Genomic DNA, 25,099 nt, shown 5'->3' with positions numbered 1-25,099 from the left:
TGTTGCTCAGTGGTTGAGTGTGAACCTATGAACAAGAGGTCACAGTTCAATTTCCAGTCAGGGCACATGCCTGGGTTGCCGGCTCGATCCCCAGTGTGGGGCGTGCAGGAGGCAGCCAATCAATGATTCTCTCTCATCATTGATGTTTCTATCTCTCTCTCCCTCTCACTTCCTCTCTGAAATCAGTTTTTTAAAAAATTAGCTGGTTTGGCTCAAATGGATAGAGCGTCGGCTTGTGGACCAAAGAGTTCCCGGTTCGATTCTCAAGGGCACATACCTTGATTGTAGGCTTCTTCCCGGCCCCGGCCCTGGTCAGGGCATGTGCAGGAGGCAACCAATTGATGTGTTTCTCTCTCATTGATGTTTCTCTCTGTCTTTCCCTCTCTTTTCCACTCTCCCTAAAAATCAAAGGAAAAATATCCTCGGGTGAAGGATTAACAAATAAATAAATAAGTAAAGTTATACATGGGTTTTTGATTGTGCGGGGGGGTTAGCACCCCTAGCTCCTGCATTGTTCAAGGGTCAGCTGTATAAAGATACTACACAAATAAAGACTATAGGCACTTAAAAGCGTAAAAATAAGTTTAAAAAGTGGGTAGGACCTTGGAATAGTGTGGAGTTGAGTGTATCAAGCCTTGAGAAGGTTTCCTGAAGGAAGCTGAATGTCATAGAGGCAGGAGCTAAATATGCAGGAGGGTACCTGTGAGATGGGAGGTGTCTGGTGGCTGAGCTTGATTTAAAGATCAGAGGTTGTAACGTAGTCCCTGTTAAGAATGTAGGTTTTTGTTTTTTTTTTTTTTAAATATATTTTATTGATTTTTTACAGAGAGGAAGGGAGAGAGATAGAGAGTTAGAAACATCGATGAGAGAGAAACATCGATCAGCTGCCTCCTGCACATCTCCCACTGGGGATGTGCCCGCAACCCAGGTACATGCCTTTGACCGGAATCGAACCTGGGACCTTTCAGTCCGCAGGCCGACGCTCTATCCACTGAGCCAAACCGGTTTCGGCAAGAATGTAGTTTTATAGTTTTATAGTGCAGTGTGTGTGACCAAGATTATGAGGGTTGCTGTAATTTGAATAGGCTAGCTTTTTCCAATTTAGGATTTAATGGACACTCAGGGCTACATCTGATACTAAGTTGAAGGTATGATCTCTCATCATCTGTCAACCAAAGGAGGACTATTAGTAAAGAATATACCCATAGAGGTTGTTAAAATCTGATTATGAGTTGGCAGGGTTTTAATGTTGTTGTTTTTTAAATATATTTTTATTGATTTCAGAGAGGAAGGGAGAGGGAGAGAGATAGAAACATCAGTGAAGAGAGAGAATCATTGATCAGCTGCCTCCTGCACGCCCCACACTGGAGATCAAGCATGCAACCTGGGCATGTGTTGTGATCGGGAATCAAACCATGACCTTCTGCTTTATAGGTCAGTACTCAACAACTGAGCTACACTGGCTGGGCTTAATGGTTTTTATAGAGGGAATGCATGATTTTGTGACACATTTTATGAGAAATAATTAAGATAATACTTTGGAGTGCATTTTTTTTTTTCAGATATGTACTACATTTGAAAAGTAAAATAGAGTGGATTGACCAGTCACAGATTTGAATTGTATCTGCCTTTGTTTCCTCATCCAAAACATGAAGAAAATACCACATTATAGGATTGCTTGAACAATCATGAAATAGTATATGTGAATACATTTAGTATGTAATTGCTTAGTGAATAACTCAGCAGTTGCTTAGTGAATAACTAGTTGGCTGCTAGTAACAGATCTGAAATAATGTAGCTATAACATGGAGTTAGCAGGTAGGCACATAAGGGCAAGGTTGATGTCATTAGGGACCCAGATTCCTTCTGTCTTTTTACCCAGACTTAATGTGTGGCTTAGTTTTTCAAGGGGTCACTCCTACCATAACATTAATGTTTCCTGCAGGAGGAGGAAGAAAAGGGTGAGGAAGGCAAAGGTATAAGAACTAGCTAAGACTTTATCACCCTCCAGCTTTTTTTTTAGTTGATGAGAGAGAGAGAGAAACAGAAACATCCATTTGTTGATCACACACTTATCTGTTGACTCTTGCATGTGCCCTGACCAGGAATTGAATCCATAACCTTGGCACATCAGAATGACACTCCAGTCAACTGACCCACCTGGCCAGGACTTGTACCCCCTCTCCCCCAAATTTTAAGAAGCTTTTCTGGGTGATCTTCCTTACAAATTGCACTTTTATCCTGGGCAAGAGATGTCAGCTGACCTAGGTGCAAGAGAGGCTAAGAACCATTGCTTTTGAACTGCCTTTAATAAAATCAGAGTTTTATTAGTAAGGAAGAAGGGGAGAATAGATACTGGGTTGGTTCACCAGCAGTGTCTGCCACAGTGAATGTTAAGTTTTATTTTTTCTTTTACGTATTTGAGAGCATCATTTAGGCCTGGCTTCCCATAAAATGACCCATGCCTTGAATGCCAGTTCATAAAATTTCTCTTACCTTTATCCAGTGTCTTCTAGGTTCTGCTTTGCTAGAAGACGGGGCTTATATGATAAAATTATTTACTTTTGGGCATTAAGGGAAAAGAAGAAATATTAACTTGGTTCTTTTTATTTATAGTTTAGCTGGTATCTTCAAACTTTAGCTTGAGGACCTAATGTAGGAGTTTGGTAGAGGAGAGGCAGCGTCTAGTGTGAAAATTGCCTGGTAGACCATCCAGGGTTCTTGCCCTTGGCTCTGCTGCTCAGTGCCATGGGGCCTTGTGCCTTTCACTTCCTTTTTGGGTATCTGTTTCCTTACCTATGGAATAAGGCGTTGGCTGGATGATTCTAAGTCGTTGCAACTTGAACATTCTGATTTTATTTGTAGACATTTTGTATATAACTCTGGTTGTATTCATATATAAAATGTAAAAAACTTTCATAGCCATATGTATTGCCTTCTAGGGAATAGAGAATTGAAAATAGTTTTTAACAAATTTAAAATCTTACTTTGAATATAATTATCTTTACAGATAGATATGGATAGTTAAAATAAGTTCTGCAGTTTATTACTTTCTTGGTATGAATATTTACTAGGGCATTTAGAAGTATGAAATAGAAAACCTTGACATCTTCCTTTCTGACTTTGAAATATGGTAATAAGATGTTGCTTCATATTTAGAAACCTGCATTAATAAAAGTTAGAGTAGAAAAAGCCCCTATCTTATGCCAGTAACACTTGTTGCCCTTTTCTTTCTGGAAATGCATTCCTAGAATTAACCCTCTGAGTGCCAACCAGTATCCTAGGAACTATGCTAAAATTGCCAAGGCATTTTTGCTGATTTTACAGCAGTTTAGGAAAAAAATTATGAATCACAAGTAAATGAAGTTACATATTCAAAAACTTAAGGAAACCTTTACTACATTGACATATTTAGCAATATCATCATCACTAATAAAAGCAGACTTAGAACTGGACGCCATTTCGAAGCTTTGATAGCGCTCCCGGCACTTTTGGCGAAAGACAGGAGGAGCGCGATTGCTCTCCCCGGCACTCAAGGGGTTAAGTATTGTGAAATTGTAATTATTAAAATGCTATCCAGTGTTAACTCATCACCTGCTGACCTGAGAATTCAAATGCTTTGTTTACCATGCTTGACCAACTCTATGACAGCGTCAGTTGTTGCCATAATTACAGATGCTGGAATTGAGGTGAGATGTCATCGTCCTTGTCTGGTAATGAGGAGCAGCCAACTTAAGCTGATTTTGTTCTTTGGGGCAAGTGTGTATCTGTTCATTATATGTTTTACAAGAAGGAATCTTATGGTTCCCTCATGTCTTGTTTCAATTTTGTTTTTCATATAGAGCAGCGGTTCTCAACCTGTGGGTCGCGATCCCTTTGGGGGTCGAATGACCCTTTCACAGGGGTCGCCGAAGACCATCGGAAAACACATATATAATTACATATTGTTTTTGTGATTAATCACTATGCTTTAATTATGTTCAATTTGTAACAATGAAAATACATCCTGCATATCAGATATTTACATTATGATTCATAACAGTAGCAAAATTACAGTTATGAAGTAGCAACGAAAATAATTTTATGGTTGGGGGTCACCACAACATGAGGAACTGTATTAAAGGGTTGCAGCATTAGGAAGGTTGAGAACCACTGATACAGAGTTTCTTTTTTCCCCCCCCCCCCAATATGTTTTTATTGATTTTTTAGAGAGAGAGGGAGAGATAGAAACATTGATGAGAGAGAGACATGGTTAGGCTGCCTCCTGTATGCCCCCTATTGGGAATTGAGCCTGCAACCCAGGCATGTGCCCTGACTGGGAATCGAACCAGCAACCTCTTGGGACATGCTCAACCAACTAAGCCACACTGACCAGGCAATATAGAGTACCTCTTGAAAGGCAGTATGGTTTAGTAGGTGGGGTAAGGCCCTTGTTCGAATTCTTTCAAACAGTTAATGTATAGTTGCATAAAAAGTGTCTAAGCTTGTTCAGTAGCAAGAGAGGGCTGTTTTAAATTATGATTAATATTGCAGAACCAATTCTAGGTTGGCAGTAATATTTGATTAAAATATAGTGGTAGGCTTTTAACTTGGCCTTATTGTAGATCCTTTTTCTTTTATTTATTTTTATTTTTTAAAGGTTTTTATTGATTTTTACAGAGAGGAGAAAGGAGAGGGATAGAGAGAAACATCCATGAGAGAGGAGCATCATCAATCAATCAGCTGCCTCCTGCACACACCCCACTAGGGATCGAGCCTGCAACCCGGGCATGTGCCCTGACTGGGAATCGAACCAGCAACCTGTTGGTTCCTGGGTTGACGCTCAGCCTCTGAGCCACACTGGCTGGGCATAGATCCTTTTTCTTTTCAACATTTTTAGTTTTTTATAATTGATTTTAGAGAGAGAGGACTACGGGGAGAGAGAAACATCGGTGTGAGAGAGAAACATTGATCAGTTGCTTCTTTCACGTGCCCTTACCTGGGATAGAACCCAAAATCTTCAGTATGTGCCCTGACCAGGATTAGAACTCACTACCTGCTGGTGTATGAGATGGATGCTCCAACTAACTCAGCCACACTGGCCAGGGGGCACTTTTTCTTTCAGCTGTCACATTTTTATGAGTAAAACTTCATCTTATTCTGGAAGTTAGTTGATATGGGTGATTCAGATAAAATTGCATAATATGGCAGTATTATGTTTTTTGTTCAATAGAAATTGGAAAAAAATTTTTCTTTTTAAAAAAAATTTATTTCAGAGAGGAAGGGAGAGGGAGAGAGAGAGAGAGAGAAACATCAGTGATAAGAGAGGGTCATTGATCGGCTGCCTCCTGCATGCCCCACATGCCCCACACTAGTGATCGAGCCCGCATGGGACAATGCTCAACCAACTAAGCCATACTGACCAGGGTGGTGCATATTTTCTTTCAAATTATTGTTTTGGGTTTCTTCGGGTATATACCCAGAAGTGGAATTGCTGAGTCATAAGACAGTTCCATTTTTAATTTTTTGAGGAACCTCCATACTGTTTTCCGTAGTGGCCTCACCAATGCTGCATTCCCCCAAGAGTGCACGAGGGGTCCCTTTTCCTCCACATCCTTGCCAACACTTGTTTATTGATGATAGCCATTCTGACAGGTGTGAGATATCGCATTGTGGTTTTTGCATTTCTCTGATGATTAGTGATATTGAGCATCTTTTCATCTGTCTAGGGTATCTGTATGTTCTCTGGAGAAGTGTCTGTTCAGGTCCTCTGCTACTTATTTGCTTATATTTAAATATACACACACACACACACACACACACACACGAGGCCCCGTGCACAAAACATGAGGCTTGCTTGCTCAGCCCGGCCTGTGCCCTCTCGCAGTCTGGGACCCCTCAGGGGATGACCACCTGCTGGCTTAGGCCTGCTCCCTGGGGGATTGGGCCTAAGATGGCAGTCAGACATCCTTCTGGCAGCCTGGCAGCCCTCGGAGGATGTCCACTTGCCAGCGGGGAGCAGACCTAAGCTGCAGTCAGACATCCTTAGCGCTGCTGAGTAGGCAGGAGAGGCTCCCACCACCACCGCTGTACTGGCAGCCATCAGCCTGGCTTGTGGCTGAGCAGAGCTCCCCCATGTGGGAGCACACTGACCACCAGAGGGCAGCTCCTGCATTGAGCGTCTGCCCCCTGGTGGTCAGTGTGTGTCATAGTGACCAGTCATTCCCAGTCTTTCTGCTGTTAGGGTCAGTTTGCATATTACCTTTTTATTATATAGGATAGAGGCCTGGTGCACGGGTGGGGGGCCGGCTGGTTGCCTTGAAGGGTGTCCGGGATCAGGGTGGGGGTCCTGCTTGGGTGCCTGGCCAGCCTGGGTGAGGGGCTGATGGCTCTTTGCAGCTGGTCACACCCCTTTCAGGGTGGGGGTCCCCACTGGGGTGCCTGGCCAGCCTGGATGAGGGGCTGATGGCTGTTTTCAGGCTGGCCACACCCCTTTTAGGGTGGGGGTCCCCACTGGGGTGCCTGGCCAGTCTGGGTGAGGGCCTGAGGGCCGTTTTCAGGCTGGCGGGGACTGAAGCTCCCAGCCTCTCCTTTTTTTCTTTTTTTTTTTTTTCTGGGATTTATTTACCTTCTATAATTGAAACATTGTTGCCGTCACTGGCGCTCCCAGCTCTGAGGCCACGGCCTGCTGAAAGCAGGTATCTGGGGTTTGTTTAGCTTCTATAATTGAAACATTGTTGCTTTCGGGCTCAGAGCCGGGCCGGGGCAGGCGGGGAACCTTGGCTTCCTCCATCACTGGAGCAAGCAAGCCTCATGTTCGCTTCAGCTGCGTGGCTGTCGGCCGCCATTTTGCCGGCCGCCATCTTTGTTGGCAGTTAATTTGCATATCGCCCTGATTAGCCAACGGGAAACGTAGCGGAGGTACGGTTAATTACCCTTTTTGTCTTTTATTAGATAGGAGATAATATATATATATCTTCCTTTGTCATGTATTAATTGACCATATAGGTGTGCGTTTATTTCTGGGCTCTTTATTCTATTTCACTGATCGCTGTCTGTTTTTATGCCAGTACCAATCTGTTTCGATTACTATTGCCTTGTAGTATAGTTTGATATCAGGTAGTGTGATCCCTCCAACTTTGTTTCTTTCTCAAGATTGTTGTGGCTATTCAGGGTCTTTTGTGATTCCATATACATTTTTGGATTATTCTAGTTTTGTGAAAAAAACGCCATTACCATTTTGATAGGAATTGCATTGAGTCTATCTATGGATTGCTCTGGGTAGTATGGGCATTTTAATCATGTTAATTCTTCCTATTTATAACACTGTATATGCTTTCATTTACTTGTACCTTCAGTTTCTTTCCTCAGTGTCTTATAATTTTCTGAGTACAGGTCTTTTACCTCCTTGGTTAAATTTATTCACAGTGTTGTTTGTTTTTTGGGTTTTTTTTTTTTTTGAGGCAATTATAAATGGGATTGTTTTCTTAGTTTCCCTTTCTGGTAATTCATTATTAGTGTGTAAAAATGCAATTGATTTTTGAATATTTATTTTACATCCTGCTATTTTACTGAATTTCTTTATCAGTTCTGGTAGTTTTATGGTGGGATCTTTAGGGTTCTCTGTATATAGTATTATGTCATCTGCAAAGGACTGTTTTACTACTTCCTTTCCAATTTGGTTGCCTTTTATTTCTTCTTGTCTGAATGCTGTGGCCATATTAAAATCTTTTAAAAATAGATGAATCCACTTTTCTGCCCTTAGAAAATGTGGAATGGTGAGTACAGATGGACCCTTAACCTGGAAGTCAAGGCTTGATTCCCAGTCAGGACACATGCCCGAGTTGTGGGCTCAATCCCTAGTGGAGAGTGTGCAGGAGGCAGCCAGTTGATGTTTCTCTCTCATCAATGGTTTTATCTCTCTATCCCTCTCCCTTCCTCTCTCTAAAATCAATAAAAAATATGTTTTAAAAAAGGAAATAAGACCTGAAGTTAAAATGAAGCCCCATGTGAAATCTTTCAATTATTTTTTTACTTTCTTATATATGTGCATATCCATAAGTAATAGGTAGCATTGTTAATGCATTTGTAAATAAATGATGTCATACATTTTAGTTCAGTATTACCTTTGGGATTCATCGATGTTGATAGAAGTAGCTCCACTTTGCTTTTAATTCATTTTTAATAAGTTACATGCATGTACTTTATTTTACATATCTATTTTGTTATTGTACATTTTGGTTATTTCCAGTTTTTCAGCATTATATACATTGCTGTAATGAACATTTATGAATGTCTTTTTGAGCTCATATGTGTGCAGATGGGTGGGCAGGCTTTTTTATTTAGTAGATACAACAAGAATTGTACTTTATGTTCCTACCCAGCATATATATTTTATATATGCATACTAGACACTGTACTTTTACAAAAATGATATTTACCCATATGTTTGTGAGATGCACCCCTGAGATATGTATATGTATATCCCCTCATTTAAAAAAATATGCTAATCAGGCACCACATTTGGCAAATAGTGGTTAATGTCTGTAACCTGAAGCAGAATTGCTGGTCTTAGTGGTAGTGACAATCATTAGCTTTGCTAGAGAAGAAAATCTTACTCTTCAAAGTGGTGGTAGCAAATTTTACACTTCCATTAACAGCATTTAAGACTTACTGTTTTTTGTTGTTTTTTTTCCTATCAAAACCAACACTTGTCTAGCTTTCTAATATTTGCCAATATAATGGATGTGAAATGGTATCCCAGTGTTTTCTAAGTCTTTTTTCTGATCAAATATTTTGAGTGCCATTTCTCTGTCAGACACTTTGCAAAGCAGTAAAGATGCTACCAAGAGAATTGAGACATGACTTCTATTCTAGGAGAGGGAGGGTAACTTTGTCAACCTATAAGTGTCAGAGACAGAGCAATGTGCAGTCCACTTGGAAACATGGCTGTTGTGAGAGATGAAGCTTGACCTTGGTTTTGAAACATGAGGAGGTGTTTTCAGACAGAGTTAAAGGACATTCTAGGTGGAGAGAAGGGTACTGGGCAAAGGCATGGAGCTGTAAAACCACATCATTCAGAGAACTTAGTGTTAATGACTGTGTGTGGAGTCCTAGGATTGGGAGGCCTAGGAAGAGGCAGAGGGGAATCTGCAGTTGGGTGGGCAGGTTGAAGGAGTTTTGTACTGCAGGCACTGATAGTAATTGGTGAAGATTTTAAGCAGAGTATTAACAGGAATTTTTTTTTAAGTCTCGAAATGAATTTTGGTATTTTAAAGATTCTGGTCAATGAAGGTTTTTTCGGTTTCACTTGTTAGCTTGCCTCTTATTTCTGTGCTTTGGAAACAGGCTGATAATAGAAATTTGTTCCTTTGAACTGAAGTTGGTCATTGATTTCTAAAATAGAGATCATTGTAGCCTAGCATATGATATATTTGCTCTTTTCTATGCTGCTTGTTTTTAAGTATGACAACAGGTAGTCTTCAGGATATTTTCTTTCTATTGTCCAATAAGAATGGGTGTAGGTTTGTACAGGGTTGGTGATTTTAAGAGCCTGTATTTTAGGACAGTGTCTTTCATCAAGATATTTTCAATCTTTCTCTCATTATTGCTGTATCATAACAAGTATGAATATAGTCTAAAGAACTTCCTTTAGAAAGCTTGAGTGACTCTTATTAAATCAACTGTGTGTGTGTGTGTGTGTGTGTGTGTGTGTGTGTGTGTGTGTGTGAAGATGAGGATAGAAGAGGTCTCTTTGGGATCCTTGCCACTTTTGGCATTCCATAGCTGTGAGTCCTGTTTAATAGGAGCACTTGTCTGGCTTTACAGCATGAATGTTGAGGCCTGCCAGCCTTTAATTTAAATAGCAGATTTAGAGACCAAGTTGGAGAGAGTTGTACTATTTTGAAATTCTCAGTGCCTTAAAAGAAATAAATGTTAAACATATAGCACAGAACAGCAAACACTTGTTGGTGTGTGCATGCTTGGTATTTGCTCTTGGTAACCTCACACTTGTGTTAGTTTTAAGGAGAGTATTCAAACATATGTTCTTTGATATGCAGGGCAACAGTGAGTACTGAACAGATGTTATTTTTCCCCCAAAGATATTATTACTGATTTAGAGGGAGAGAGAAGGGAGAGGGGGAGAGAGAGAGAGAGAGGGAGAGAAACATGGATGTGAGAGCAAAACATTGATCAGCTGCCTCCTGCATGTCCCCTTCTGGGGATCGGGCCCATAACTGAGCATATGCCCTGGAATGGAGCCAGCAGCCTTTCGGTGCACGGGATGATGCCCAACTAAGTGAGCCACACTGGCCAGGGCTGCACAGATGTTATTTTTAATTTAGGAAACTCAGAGGCAAGTAGATTTTTAACATTAATATGTTTTAATTTTTAGAGAGGGAGGGAGGGTGAGAGACAGAAACATCGATGATGAGAGAGAAATATCAATCAGGAGAGAAACATAGATCCGGTTGCACCACAACAGGGATCAAACCCACAACCTGTGTGTGTGCACTGACTGGGAATCAAATCAACGGCCTTTTGGTGCATGGATGATGCTCAACCAATTAAGCCACACTAGCCAGGACTGCAAGTAGAGTTTTTAAAAGAACTTTTCTAAATCTTGCAGTTCAAAGTTTTAGTTGTCTCTTTTAGCTACTTAATACTTTAAAAATACATACTTCTTCCCTCCATAATCTCTCTAAAATAAAAGCTTTTTATTAGTTTAGTACTTAGTCCAGGGAGAGTGCTTACTGAGAGAACCATATCTGGGATTAAAAGATCTATACAGCCCTAGCTGGTTTGGCTCAGTGGATAGAGCATTGGCCTGCGGACTGAGGGTTTCCGAGTTTGATTCCAGTCAAGGGTATGTACCCTGGTTGTGGGCTTGATCCCCAATAGGGGGCGTGCAGGAGGCAGCCAATCAATGATTCTCTCTCATCATTGATGTTTCTATCTATCTACCCTCTCCCTACCTCTCTGAAATCAATAAAAATTAAAAAAAAAAAAGATCTAGACAGAAACTTGGCCAGTGTGAGTCAGTGGTTGAGCATTGACCTATGAAACTGGGAGGTCGAAGTTCCATTCCTGGTCAGGGCACATCCCTGAGTTTTGGGCTTGATCCCTAGTAGGGGGTTTGCAGGAGGCAGCCCATCAATGATTCTCATCATTGAGGTTTCTTTCTCTCTGTCCCTCTCTCTGAAATAAAAAAAAATATATTTAAAAGATCTAGACAGAAGTTTGTGTCACCCAACATTCCTACCTTGCCCTTTCCTTTCAGAAATCCCCGGTGTTGATTCTCTCAGCCTTGTCTATGAGCCACCCAGCTTCCAATATATACACACAAATACAAATACACATACAATTTAACAGTTTAACATGTTAACACTTTGGCAACAGAAGTGGGCTGAATCAGTTGGATACAAGGTGACTGTTCTAAAATAAATAAAATGAAACAGCACAATCTTGAATTTATGGGCAACATCTGAGACTGAACAAATGCGAGTTCTGCAGGTGGTTTGGCCATTAGCTGTGAGCATGTTAGCAGTGGACAGGATGTTTTCTCTGTAGTGTATAACCTTGAAGTCTTGCATCTATTTCCATTTCCCCAGGAATGAAATCCAAAACAGAAAAGCTATTTTCCTTCCATTAGCTTTCAAAACAAAAGTAAGGTTTGTAAACCTGAATTAGACTGTTGCATAGTGCTAAAGAGGATGGCTCTGGTCCTGGATTGGATTTTTGGTGAGGATTTTAAAAATTCTGTTAGAACTTGAGCATAGCTACATGGTTTAAAAAAGTGAGATGAGCCCTCACTGGTTTTGCTCAGTGGATAGAGCGTCGGCCTGTGGACTAAAGGGTCCTAGGTTCGATTCCAGTCAAGGGCATGTACCTTGGTTGCGGGCACATCCCCAGTGGGAGGTGTGCAGGAGGCAGCTGATCAATATTTCTCTCTCATCGATGTTTCTAACTCTCTGTCCCTCTCCCTTCCTCTCTGTAAAAAATCAATAAAGTATATTTTAAAAAAGTGAGATGAGGCTGGCTGGTGTTGCTCAGTGGTTGAGTGTCTACCCATGATCCAGGAGGTCACGGTTTGATTCCCAGTCCGGGCACATGCCCGGGTTGCAGGCTTGATCCCCAGTAGAGGACGTGCAGGAGGCAGCTGTTCTATGATTTTCTTGCATCACTGATGTTTCTATCCCTCTCTCCCTATCCCTTCCTGTCTCTGAAACCAATAAAAAGCATATTAAAAGTAAAATTAAAAAGTGAGATGGAAACACAAAAATATTAACCACTTGTACATATTCTGTAGCAAATGGCTGAGAAGTTTAAACAAATCTGTTAATATCTGTATTCCATGAGCATGTTGATTTCTGTGGTGGATAAAGCCAGTGCAGTACCTGAAGACTGTTCTCCTGTTTTTCTTAGCTGCCCCCTTGAAGTGGAGATGTTTAATGTAGAGGCTTTCTATGTTAAGCCAGTAATAGTGCCCATGAAAACTTCGTGTTCTTGCCTGTCGGGTAGCTCAGTTTCTTAGAGCTTTATCCTGATAGGCCAAGGTTTCGGGCTTGATCCCTGGTTAGGGCACATACAAGAATCAACCAATGAGCCATAACCGGTTTGGCTCAGTGGATAGAGCGTCGGCCTTCGGACTGAAAGGTCCCAGGTTCGATTCCGATCAAGGGCATGTACCTTGGTTGAGGGCGCATCCCCAGTGGGAGGTGTGCGGGAGGCAGCTGATCGATATTTCTCTCTCATCGATGTTTCTAACTCTCTGTCCCTCTCCCTTCCTCTCTGTAAAAAATCAACAAAATATATTTAAATAAAAAAAGAATCAACCAATGAATGCATAAAATGGAACAAGTCGACGTTTCTCCCCCACCCCCTCAAAATCAATAAATACATTTTAAAAATTAAAAACAACTACAACAACTTTGTGTTTTAGGCATTAAAATCCTGAATTAAATCAATGTGATTATCTGCCTATAAAAAAGCTGAAGTTATTTGAAGAAAAATTAGCAGGCTCAGGAATATAAGCCATTTGAAAACTTAAAGTGCATCTGAGAAAGCCTTCTGAGAGTCAGAAGGTTTTATGGATTTCTTCTGGCTTGTCATTAATAATTGAACTTGGTGTGAAAGACACATTTGAGCTGGATGCATTTATGAGACTGCTAAAGGACAAGAATTTTTTATTACAGATTGTCACTGCCTTTGCTCTGTTCCTATGTCCTGAACTAACGATTGAAAGAAAAACCTGTGGAACTCAATATCTTCATTGCTTTCTAGATGGGAGTGGGGCTCAAAGGTGACTGCATGCTGGGGGTCGGGGGGTATCTTTGGGAAGACAGGCAAATTGGGGTCATAGGCCACTTAGCCAAGCCTGTTTGCTTCTGCTTTGGCCACAGGTGCAATCAGGCTGTTTGACAGTGTTGAAGTTCTGCTTCCAAACAGACACCTTTCCAGTGTTTCTTCCTGGTATTCCGAAAATCATAGGTGGGGGAATAGTCTCATTCTGTTTATAGGTTAAGAGTGTTGCCTGAATGCACCAGAAGTATTATTATTATTATTATTAAAAATATAATTTTATTGATTTCAGAAAGGAAGGGAGAGGGACAGAAACATCAATAGGAGAGAAAATCATTGATCGTCTGCCTCTTGCCAGTCCCACACTGGAGATCGAGCCCACAACCTGGGCATGTGCCCTGACTAGGAATCGATCCTGTGACCACCTAGTTCATAGGTCTATGCTCAACCACTGAACCCTGCCAGTGGGGCCACCAGAAGTATTATTTAATATTTATTTTAAGATTTGAGACAACAGATGAAGAAAACTTTCCAAACTTCCTTAACAAAATGGAGCCAAGCCACCGGTTTTTCTTGGGAAATGTGTTTCTACACGCCTTTAAAGCTATAAAAGTTAATTTCATAGCCTCAGGGAAAGATATTGCTTCCCCTAAAGATCATTTTTAGGAGAGTTGGAAACTGAGTTGTCATTTGGTCTTTAACTTAAACTGATAAAAAGCCTCTTTGAGGATTTACTTTGTGCCAGGCACTGTGCTTTTTTTTTTTTTTTTAAAGCACCTTAGATATCTGATTTAATCCTCAAAATAACCCCGAGTGGTAGCTCATCTTGTCATTTTTCGTCTTTTAAAGATGATAAACGTGAGGGGTAGGCCCCCATCTCAGGCCAAGTAAGTTTTGGATAAACTCAGGACTCCTGACTCTAAACTACTAAACTCTACATTACACTGCTTATATTTCCTTGGACCATGTGGCAAGGTTGGTGGTCTTGTTTTCCCAAGGGAGTGGGCTCAGAGTAGATAAAAGTAATTTACTCTCATGGCTAGTGTTGAAACCAAAATTCAAACCCGGGTCAGCTTGAAGTGAAAGCCTGTGTTCTTTCCACTGAGCGTATCATATTACCTCTTAGGGTACATTACTGTAATATCTGATTTACTAGGATCTTTTTATTTCTTGTGTTGGCTGCCATCAGTTTATAGAGGAGTTGGTTTAAAAACATCATTTGTGAGATGGTGGTTTGGAACTCAGAATGCATTGTCTGCTAGCAATGGGTGCTGTACCTGGTTGTGGTTCCGAGGCCATACCCCATTGCGACAGTTGATTGACTTCACCTTCTTATGCCTGTGATACCAACCTGGGTTCTAAGACTTGCCTCCAGTTCCAGAGGAGGAAGAGAAACAGATATGTGTTCCTAGTTGTTTCCAGATTCCATTTGTCCCTTTACGAATGTTATTTCCCTTGGTGTAGGTAGCAAACTATGAAGTATGGGGTTGAGGGTGAGTACGAAGCCTCTGAGGTCAGACCTGGTTCAGAGTGTGGCTGTACCAGTGTTACCTGTTCTCCTACCCACTGTCTGCTGGATGACCTGAGATGAGACTATTAACCTTTCTAAGACTCAGTTTCCTCATCTAAAATGAAGGGATGCCCCCATGGGTTATTACAGGACTTTGAATGGCACAAACAATCATTAGATGTTCAGCATGGTATCCGGACATGGTAGATGTTCAGGAAACGATGGCAGTAATGGTGGAGATGGTGATTTATTCTGCTTTGTGATCCATCTTCTAATTAAATGTTGTAAATTTTCATATATTTTAAAATCTTAACTTTAACTGTAAATTCACTTGTTTTGTTGAACAAAATTTTTAAGTGTTGCACATACATTTTGATGAATGGCTTTGATATTAAATCAGCAACTTTCATGAGCCTTTTAAGTTCTTGTTGCATTTAAACTTAATGTACTTTTTGTTTCTCAGATGGAAAAACTGAGGTAGGAAGTAGGGATGAGCCAAATAGCAAAATTTTTGGCTTTGTGGGTCATATACTCAATGCTGCTATTATAGTACAGTTGCAGCCACCAACAGTATGTAAGTAAATGGGCTTGGCATGGTCCAATAAAACTTTATTTACAAAACAGGCCATGGACTATAGTTTGTGGACCCATAGACTAAAGGAGCATACTTAATTCTGTCTCATCATAAAAATCCTACATTGTCCTACAATCTCTCTGTAGGTTGATGTAGATTTATTAAAGGGTTTTCCCATGGGGCTTTATCCTCAGTTTTCACATAGCACATTATTTGCTATAAATTGATTCATATATACACACCTTCAGTTATTTTCCAACTCTAGATTAGTATAGCTGCTTGCCTTACAAACTCTTCTCCAATAATATCTCAACAGGTCCCTAAAACTTTAATATGTCTCATACTGATTTCATTGCTATATCCTCCAAAATCAGAATAGTGTGTGTGTGTGTGTGTGTGTGTGTGTTTGCTCATTACCCAAGTGGGAAACCTGAGGTCCTCTTAACTCCTCCTTCATCCTGTTTATTCTGCCCCCTTGATTGTTACGCTCCCCCTTCTCTTTTTTTTATTTTTATTTTTATTTTTCGCTTAAAGTATTACAAAGGGTATTACATAAGTGTCGCTCCCCCTTCTCTTCATCCTTGCCACCAGTGCTTTATTCAGGCCCTCATGCTCTACCTGAACTGTTGTTGCAAAACATCTCACAACTTCAGGGCTCCCTGTATCTAGGCTGTCTCTTTGTTGCTATCCTGTTTTTAGTACATCTGATCATGCCACTTCCTGCTTAAAACCCCTTAATTGTTCTTTAGTGCCTGTGGTTTCAGGCCGATCTTGGTCTAAGAATCATTTCAATAGAGAAGGTGTAGTGCCTTCCTACCATGAAGGTCCCAGTTGTGGTGCTGCACCCACTCCTGCAGTACACCAGCCTTCCCTTGCACTTCTGGCGTTAGAACTTTCATTTATTCTTCATTATTTACCTCCAGCTTTGCATCTACCTCAAAGCCTTCTTTGTACCTCTCTCCACATCTCTACATTTGCCTTAGATGTTTTTCTTTTCTTCTGCATGATTTAATAATAGCACTCTTTGTTTTCCCTTCTGATAAGCAGTTAGTTACCACTCTATAATCTACTGTGTGCTTGTGGTCCAACTCCCACTGCTTTCAAGCTGTTCCTTGGAGGATAAATCCTGTATCTTCTATACCTTTATCCCCAACTCCAAAACTGTACATTGTACATCTGGGCTTAGATATTTTGAAGAAGGGTAAATATTTAGTAGTAAAGAGTTGGGGCACATGTATAATTTTTTTTCATTTTGGGGGTGTCTTCTTATTTCTACTTTCCCAGGGGAATTAAAAGCCAAAGGAAAATGGCAAAAAAAGAAAAGACCCTTGCTCAGCCAGTGTTGAGCGCCTTTCTGTGCATCGGAGGGTTGCCAGTTTGGTTCCTGGTCAGAGTACATGCCTGGGTTGTGGGTTCAATCCCCCGTTGGGGCATGTATGGAAGCCAGTTTATCGATGTTTCTTTCTCCCTTCCACTCTCTAAGCATGTCCTTGGGTGAGTTTTAACGGAGCGGGGGAGGGGAGGGGAGAAAGAAAAGACCCTTGGGCTAGGGTCTGTGGTACAAAGATGGCCTGGGGCTTATAATTATCCCCTGTTGGCTCTTCATGGCCTGGCAGCTCACACCCTAGAGCAGTGGTTCTTAATTTGGAGTGCAGATCAGAAATTCATGGAGTGTTTCATCAGAGTATACATGTCTAGTGAATACCTACCACCCCTCTCCCCACCTAGTTATCATTAGGGCAGGGGATGTCAATACCATAGTGATACTTAACACACGTTTCTTCCTATTTCCACTTATTTCTCCCACTTGACATTCTCTCCCTGCTTCTTATATCTCATAGTTCTTCATGAATATTCTCCTTAAATCTTCTTAGTTCCTTTCCACTGAGAGAGGGGCTCTCGGTGCAATGAAGTTTAAATGATGAACATGTTAGCATCTCATTTTAGAACTCCAAATGCATTTACATTTTCTAGTAGAAACATTGGTATAGATGAGGATTAATATGCTAAAGTAAAATAATGTACCTCAGATACAAATGAGTTAAATTGGCTTTTATTTTTGAGAAATTACATTCTGAGTTGTAAGTAATGGAGTTAAGAACTTTTGAAACAAAACTGAAGTCTGTTAAGGACTCATGGAATCACTGTAGAAAACAACATTCTATATCTCTGACTGCATCCCCCTTCTGTACCCCGATTTACATTTACAGATAGAGACTCAGGAGCTCCCTGTAGGCATCCTTTCTTGGGAGGAACCCCAGGGTGTTCCTGGAAGGTGGGTTGGAAAGTGGTGTAAATTTTTTTGGTGCACGTTTCAAGGAGGTGCACGTTTCAATAGAGATTTCTCCGCAGCTGAATCAGTTATTCGCTGTCATAGTTATACGAACACTTAGCCGGTTTTGAGCCTATGCAGATAGTTAGCTGGAGTCTCTAAAGAAGAAACCTCTTTATTCTTAAGTGACTGCTTAGTAATCTGCATAACAAATGAGCCATTTTACTTCAGAGTTGTGAAATAGGCATCTACAAATGAATAGTTTTTGAAACTAAAGTTGTTAACACAAAGTTCATCTTTTCACAGTAGGGTTTCACCAGAAATTGCTCTTTACTCTATTGAAATGCACTAGTTTGAAATAGGAAAGCATATTCCAATAATAGACCCATGCAATTAGACTTTATTATAACGGAGTAAATGCTGGAATTTTTTTGTGTGTTATCTTTATCAATTGGTGTTAGTCCCAGGGGAACCACATAATAGCTAGAAAACCTTGATTGAGAGACACAAAGGTTTCTGTCTTACTCATAGGCATCCTTTTGTTCTTGAATTTAATAAAATGTTAGTCTCTTAAATCTTACTTTTTTGGTAACCATCATCTGATGGTAAGATTAAGGAATGATACTTAATTTTATTAACCAAATGAAATGGTACCTAATCATGCACTTCCTTCCTGCCACACACCCCTTTCTCTTACTAATAAAATATCTGAGAAAAAAAAAAAAAGGTATTTCAAAACTGTTATTTTGAATTAGAAGAAAATGTCGAGGGGCTCTAACTTTAGTGCCAGATTCATACCGTGATAGAAATGACATAATAGTATGCTGGAGAATATTGAACAGCTGCCCTGAGGCAGGTGGGGTGGGGGGGTAAAGGCCTGATTTGTAGCATTTGCTGATTTCTAAGATGTAGAAACCCCACCATGGCTGGTTTTAGACTACCAATGTGATGCCACTGAACTTGAAGTTGGAAAGAAATGCATATAACCAGCTGGTTAGTTCACACTGCTGAATTTAAACCTCAGCTGGCAAATGTTTAGAATTTTATAGCCTATATATTTTTTCAGCCTGTATTTTTAATACTTATCTCATTCCTGTTTTTACCTTTGTCTTTTGTTTTGTTGTTGTTTTAATTGGCCAGTCTGCTGTATAATTTACATACAATAAAATTCAACAATTTAAAGCATATAATTTGATAAGTTTTAACAGATGTATGCCCCACCACAATCATGATATACCCTATTACCTCTTCTACACACAGTTGCCAGATTAATTTTTCTAACATCTTGTTTTGCATCCACCTATATAAAACCATCACTGGCTACATGGTCTTTATTGGATAAAGTACAGAATTCTGCAGCCTGGTCCTCTACTGTCTTGCCTCTTGCCTGCTTTTCTGGCTGTATGGACTACTGCCTGCCTACATAAATTTCTTATTAAAAAAACACACCTTTGTGGCAAAAAAAAACAAAAAACCCCCCAAAAACCACTGGTGCCTAGCACAGATCCTACATGTATGTCTTTGCTCATGTCTGTACCCTGCCTGCAGTATTCCTGTCACCTCATATTTCTTCTTGTTTTGACTGTCTTGCCTTTCCTTATGAGTCTAGTTCGAACCCCATTTTTTTCTTATACAATTCAGTCTTTAGTAATAACTTCCTCATACGACCTATTGTACTACTATTTGGCACTTAACTTTGCAACTTGTAAATGGTTCTTGATGACAAACTTTTCAGTGGCTCTTCCAACTCATGATAGTGTAGGGGAGAATAGTATTGCTATAACATAGACCTCTTAGAGGATAAAGGTTTGGTTTGTCTCAGAGTAATGTTTCTCAAAAACAGTGTTAGTCATTAAAATACCCATTGGAACTTTTATCTCTGTCTTGGAATTCAACCAAAGGTGGTTAGTATCATGGACTTTGAACTCTTGGCAAGATTTAAACATTTAAAGTAGTCCCAAAAGAAAATTCTTTGTTCCTTTCAGCCAGTTTTATTTTACTTTTTGAAGTACTAGTAAGAAGTCAGTGTGTACCTCATTGATTTCCTTCCTGTCCCAGGAAAGCTATATTATGGTATTCTGAAAGAACTTTTGTGTCTTTTTTGGTAACTTTACTATTAGCAAATAGTTTTTATTTTGAAACTTGGTAATTTCTTTGTAAAAAAAAAAATTGCACATGTACTTGTTGAAATCTGGCAGTGAACAATAACCCAACAAATATTTAGAACAGTTTTAGATGCCTGTCTCTATTTCACAGTCTACCTTGCAAGGTTCCTCTTCTGTCCTTTAAATATGGGTTTACTCACGTCCCACAGTTGGTCCTCATCTCTTGTTAATTGAAACACTTTTCTTGTCTGATTTCATCTATTGCCTGAACATAATTATCTCAAAAATTAAGATTTCGCATCTCTTGGGTTTCAGCCTTGGGTGGCCAAATGAGTACTGGACATTTCCACTTAGCTGCTCTTCACAGACTACAGATTTAACGTGACCCAAGCAGGACATTTCTGTATCTTACACCTCTCTTATTGTACTGTTCTCTTGCTGAACGATATTGCCATCCCCAAATAACTTGAGCCTAAAACCTTGGAATCATCTTTGGCTTGTTCCTGTTCCCTTACTTTCTCTGTCAGATCCACCTCAAATTTTCTTTGTTTTGTTGTTAATCCTCACCCGAGGATATTTTTTCATTGATTTTTAGAGTGAAAGGGAGGGGGAGAGACACAGAGAGAGAAACATCGATGTGAGAGAGACACTCGATTAGTTGCCTCCCGCACGCACCCTGACCAGGGCCAGGGATGGAGCCTGCAACTGAGGTACATGCCCTTGACCTGAATCAAACCTGGACCCTCCAGTCCAAGGGCCGATGTTCTATCCACTGAGCCAAACTGGCTAGGGCTCAAATTTTCTTTTTTTTAGTTGATTTTGTTTGTTTGTTTTTAAGAGAGACAGACAGACACACACACACATCAATTTGTTGTTTCATTTATTTTAATGCATTCATTGTTCTTGTATGTGCTCAGACCAGGGATCGAATCCACAACCTTGGCGAATCAGGACTATACGCTAACTGAGCTACCTGGCTAGGGCTCTACCTCAAATATTTTTAAGTCTTTTTCCCTGTCTCCGTTTGAAATCAGGCTGACGTCATCTTTGTTGGGAGGGAGATTCTCCCCTTCCCCAAATATTCAATTAGTGAACTATGAGCAGGTCTACTTCCCTGGCCTCAGATTAGCCAAGCTTAGGAGTCTGAAAGGTAAAATTGGAAAGCCAGTATGCAATTTTCAGTGTGTACCAGTGTGTTATCTCATAGACAGAGCTAAGAGACCATACCATAACTAGGTTATCTGAGAAAGGAATCAGAACAAAAGCAGTGAGGTGAATCAAATGTTTAATGGCCTGTCTTAATCAGATGATTAAGACAGGCCATTTTTTAAAAATATATTTTTATTGATTTCAGAGAGGAAGGGAGAGGGAGAGAGAGAGAGAAACATCAATGATGAGAAAGAATCACTGATTGGCTGCCTCCTGCACATCCCCCACTAGGGATCGAGCCTGGAACCCAGGCATATGCCCTTAGACCAGAATTGAACCTGGGACCCTTTAGTCCGCAGGCCGATGCTCTCCCCACTGAGCCAAAGGGGCTAGGGCACCACCATCTCTTAATAGGGCAAGTCCTTCTGACCAGAAAACTCATGTCTATGAGCAAATGCTCAGCCTCCTCCCCTGCCCAATTGCTTCCATGGCCCTTGCCAGCCTTTCTTTAAATTCTTAAGTGCTTGCAGGGTGGACCCTTGCTGTCGGATACCTTGTTTCTTTTCTTTTTTTAAAAATATTTTTATTGATTTCAGAGAGGAAGGGAGAGAGTGATAGAAACATCAATGATGAGAGAGAATCATTGATCAGCTGCCTCCTGCACACCCCACACCAGGGATCGAGCCCGCACCTTGTCATATGCCCCTGACTGGAATCGAACCTGGGACCCTTCAGTCTGCAGGCTGACACTCTATTAACTGAGCCAAACCACCTAGGGTGGATACCTTGTGTTTTTTTTTTTTTACATGTATGAGTACATTCATTTTGGCTCTGCTTGAATCTTGCCAGGGGAAACCAAGTTTTCTCTTTCAGATGGCTTACAACCTCTTCTTTTTCACTCATTATGCGTTGATCTCAGGTTGAACTTTGAGGCCCACCTTATTACATGTGTTTGGAGAAAACTTGATTGTAGCTGCTATGTAAGAACAAAAGGCTAATTTTCCCTTGTATTCAGCTGGCATCACTACCTCCTACAAACACCTTTCCCTTCCCTACCCTCCTGGGTTTGGAGCACCCTCAGTATGCCTCTTTAGCACTCTCCGAGTAACCCTTATTATAACACTCATTTATTTCACTGCTAATTGTTTGCTTGTCTACTTTTCCAATAGAACTTGAATATCTGAGGGCAGGAACTCTCTTATTTCCAGATCCCAGTGTCTAGCATGGTGCCTGGCACCCATTCACTTTATCCATGTAACCAGTATTTGATGAGCACCCACTCTATGCCAGACAAAGAACAAGTTAGATAAGATTTCCTGCCCTCTGGGAATTTGAATTTTGTTGGAGGTGAAGAGGATTTAAATAAACAAAATAGTACTTATGGCCAGACCTACAGAGAAACAGACAATAGGCTGAAGTAGAGAATATTTGTGGAGTATGTTGGGTTGTATACTTCGGGTGACTAGAAAGGAGGTGACATTTAAGACCATAAAGGGCTCGGCTGGTAGGGTTCAGTGGTTGAGCATCGACCTATGAACCAGGAGCTCATGGTTCGATGACTGGTCAGGGCACATGCCCGGGTTGCAGGCTTAATCCCCAGTTGGGGGTGTGCAAGAGGAAGCCAATCAATGATTCTCTCTCATCATTGATGTTTATATGTCTCTCATTGATTATATCTTTCTTTCCCTCTCCCTTCCTCTTTGAAATGAAAAGACACACTGTCAAGGATAAGAAGCAGCAAGCTATCTGTAGGAAGAGGGAAGTGAGGAATAGCCTGAAGTAGCCATTGCAAAGGCCCTAAGGAGGACAAAAGCTTGTTGTGCATTAGGAAATGAAAGACCAATGTGGCTGGAAAGGCAGAGAGGAAGAATATGGTATGAATATACTGTTTCAGTATATTGTGGGCTCATATAAATGAGATTAGACAACTATTGATACAGTGATTTGTGTAGATTAGGTTTGTTTCGAACTAGTACTTGGTTATCTGTTAGAATTAGTGATTCTAAATATTTATTTTGCATATTCCTTTCTGGAAAGTTAATTTTCACAAATAATGACTGGAAAAAAACCCTTCGAATTTTAGTCTTATGTGCAGCATATCCTACAATTGGCCAGATACTCTTAGGGAGTTTCTTTCTGTGCCTGCATTTCTATCCCTGGGGAACTTATAATAAAGACAGATAAGCCATCTGTATCATATTGAGAATTTTCACTGATTGACCATAGTTATTTTCTGCATTAATGCAGAATCGTCATCTGAAAACCAATTCAAGATAAGCACAGCAGAGTCATTTAAACTTGTGTGAGTACTGTATTTGAATTATGTTGATTGGTGTGTTAACTTTAAAATATTTTTGGGGGGGGAGTTTCTGTAAGTGCAAGGCTTCTCTCCTTCCCTTCTCACAAACTTGTTTTGTGTCTTTCACTACACCAGATTGTATATGCATTCTTGGGCTTAATGGGAAGCAGAATATTTTGGCAGACAATGAGTAGTAGCTCTACTACTCACCAACAATCTTACCTTGGAAAGTGGCACAGCCCGACCATTTTTATAGTGGAAAAAGTATCTGCACAGTAGGGTTGTTGAGAGGCTTAAGTGAAGTAACATATGTAAGACACTAACATCTCTTGGTAGAGGCTTGGTAAATATTTGGCATTTGTTAATCTTCAACTACCCTGTGGGGTAAATATGATTATCTCCACTTTTGTAAATGTGAGGAAAGAGGCAAGACTTAGAGAAAGTGTCACTTGCTGTAGGTTGGTGCTTCTCAAACTTTAATGTGGCCCGGCAGGTGTGGCTTAGTGGTTGGGCATTGACCTATGAACCAGGAGGTCACCGTTTGATTCCCGGTCCGGGCACATGCCCGAGTTCGGGCTTAATCCCCAGTAGGGCCGTGCAGGAAGCAGCCAATCAATGATTTATCTCTCATCACTGATGTTTCTATCTCTTGCTCCCTCCCTTTCTCTTTGAAATCAATAAAAAGTATATTTAAAAACACACACAAAAACTTTAATGTGCATGTTAGTCACTGGGGGATCCTAATTAGTCTGGAATGGGGCCATTTTCTGTTCACCACCTTGAATAGCTAGGACCTAGGCTACTTATTTAGGAAGTGGTGGAACGGGGCCTCAAACCCAGTTTTGCTGAATGCAGAGCCTTCCACCATTCTATAGATCCTCCTTAACTCTCATCAGTGGAACAAGGGTTTTATTGGGGGGCCTGTAAGTTGTTTATTTAATAATCCCTTAGACTAGTAAGAACTTGAAGTTGTATTTCATTCATTAATTCATCATTACTTAGAATCTTTTTAGAGTAGATAAAACATGAGGGAATATTACTTAATGTTGTCTTATTATCTTACATTTTAATGTCCCATATTCTTCTTATCTATCCCACTGCCAACCTGCTGCTCTTCCTGCCTTCCCTTTTCCTTTTGTGGGAACAATGTCATCTACCAGGTCAGAAACATCAGATATTCTTGAGTTCTCTCTCTCCCTCACATACAATTAGTCATGAAGTTCTTTCAGTTCTTAGAAATCTCATTGAAATGTAGCTTCTTCTCCAGCCTCTGCTGCCTTCACCTCTTCCCTGTCCTTGTTCTGGCCTTTCTCCCACCATTGTGTCCCTGCCATCCTCTGCAGTCTCTCTGGGGTTAATCTTCAGGACAAGTTTGATTATGCTACACACCTCTCCAACAGCTCTGTGATCTAGAAGCAGAAATGGGGAAACGTTTTCTGCCAAGGGCCATTTGGGTATTTATAACATCATTTGGGGGCCATACAAAATTATCAGCTTAAAAATTAGCCTTTTTTATTTGGTCATTTAATTAACCCATTCCTAATGCCTTGGCAGGGCCAAATCAAATGATTTCACAGCACCATAAGTGGCCCCTGGGCCAGACTTTCCCCACTCCTGACATAGAGTGTAGCGTGGGTAATAAGAGCACAAGCTTGAACTAGACTGCCTATGTTCCAACCCTAGCTCCACAACTTAGAGGCTGTGTGGGCCTGGGTGGATTACTTAACCTGTCTTTGTAATAATAACTTGTCTCCTTGGGCTCTTGTGAGGGTTATGAGTTAGTAAAAAGGCTTAGAGTAGCGCCCAGCACATTGTAAATGCTAAAAGGGCTAGCTGTAGTTAATACTTGTGACTAAAAAGGGGAAGTAATAATTTAAAGAATTGGGAAGGAGCTGTACCAGCATAGAAG

At 40.6% G+C, this 25,099-nt stretch overlaps 1 protein-coding gene across 1 annotated transcript in view; it reads left to right on the top strand.

The window, feature by feature from the left end:
- Positions 1–25,099, top strand: part of UBE2H (ubiquitin conjugating enzyme E2 H) — a 106,876-nt gene that overhangs the window by 18,654 nt on the left and 63,123 nt on the right. The window lies entirely within an intron of this gene.

The sequence above is a fragment of the Myotis yumanensis genome, unplaced genomic scaffold (genome assembly GCF_028538775.1).
Source record: "Myotis yumanensis isolate MYYU_CA2020_CCGP unplaced genomic scaffold, mMyoYum1.0.hap1 SCAF_9, whole genome shotgun sequence".
NCBI lineage: Eukaryota > Metazoa > Chordata > Mammalia > Chiroptera > Vespertilionidae > Myotis > Myotis yumanensis.
Note: the sequence above shows the minus strand (reverse complement) of the source record. Positions and strands in the feature narration are given on the sequence as shown.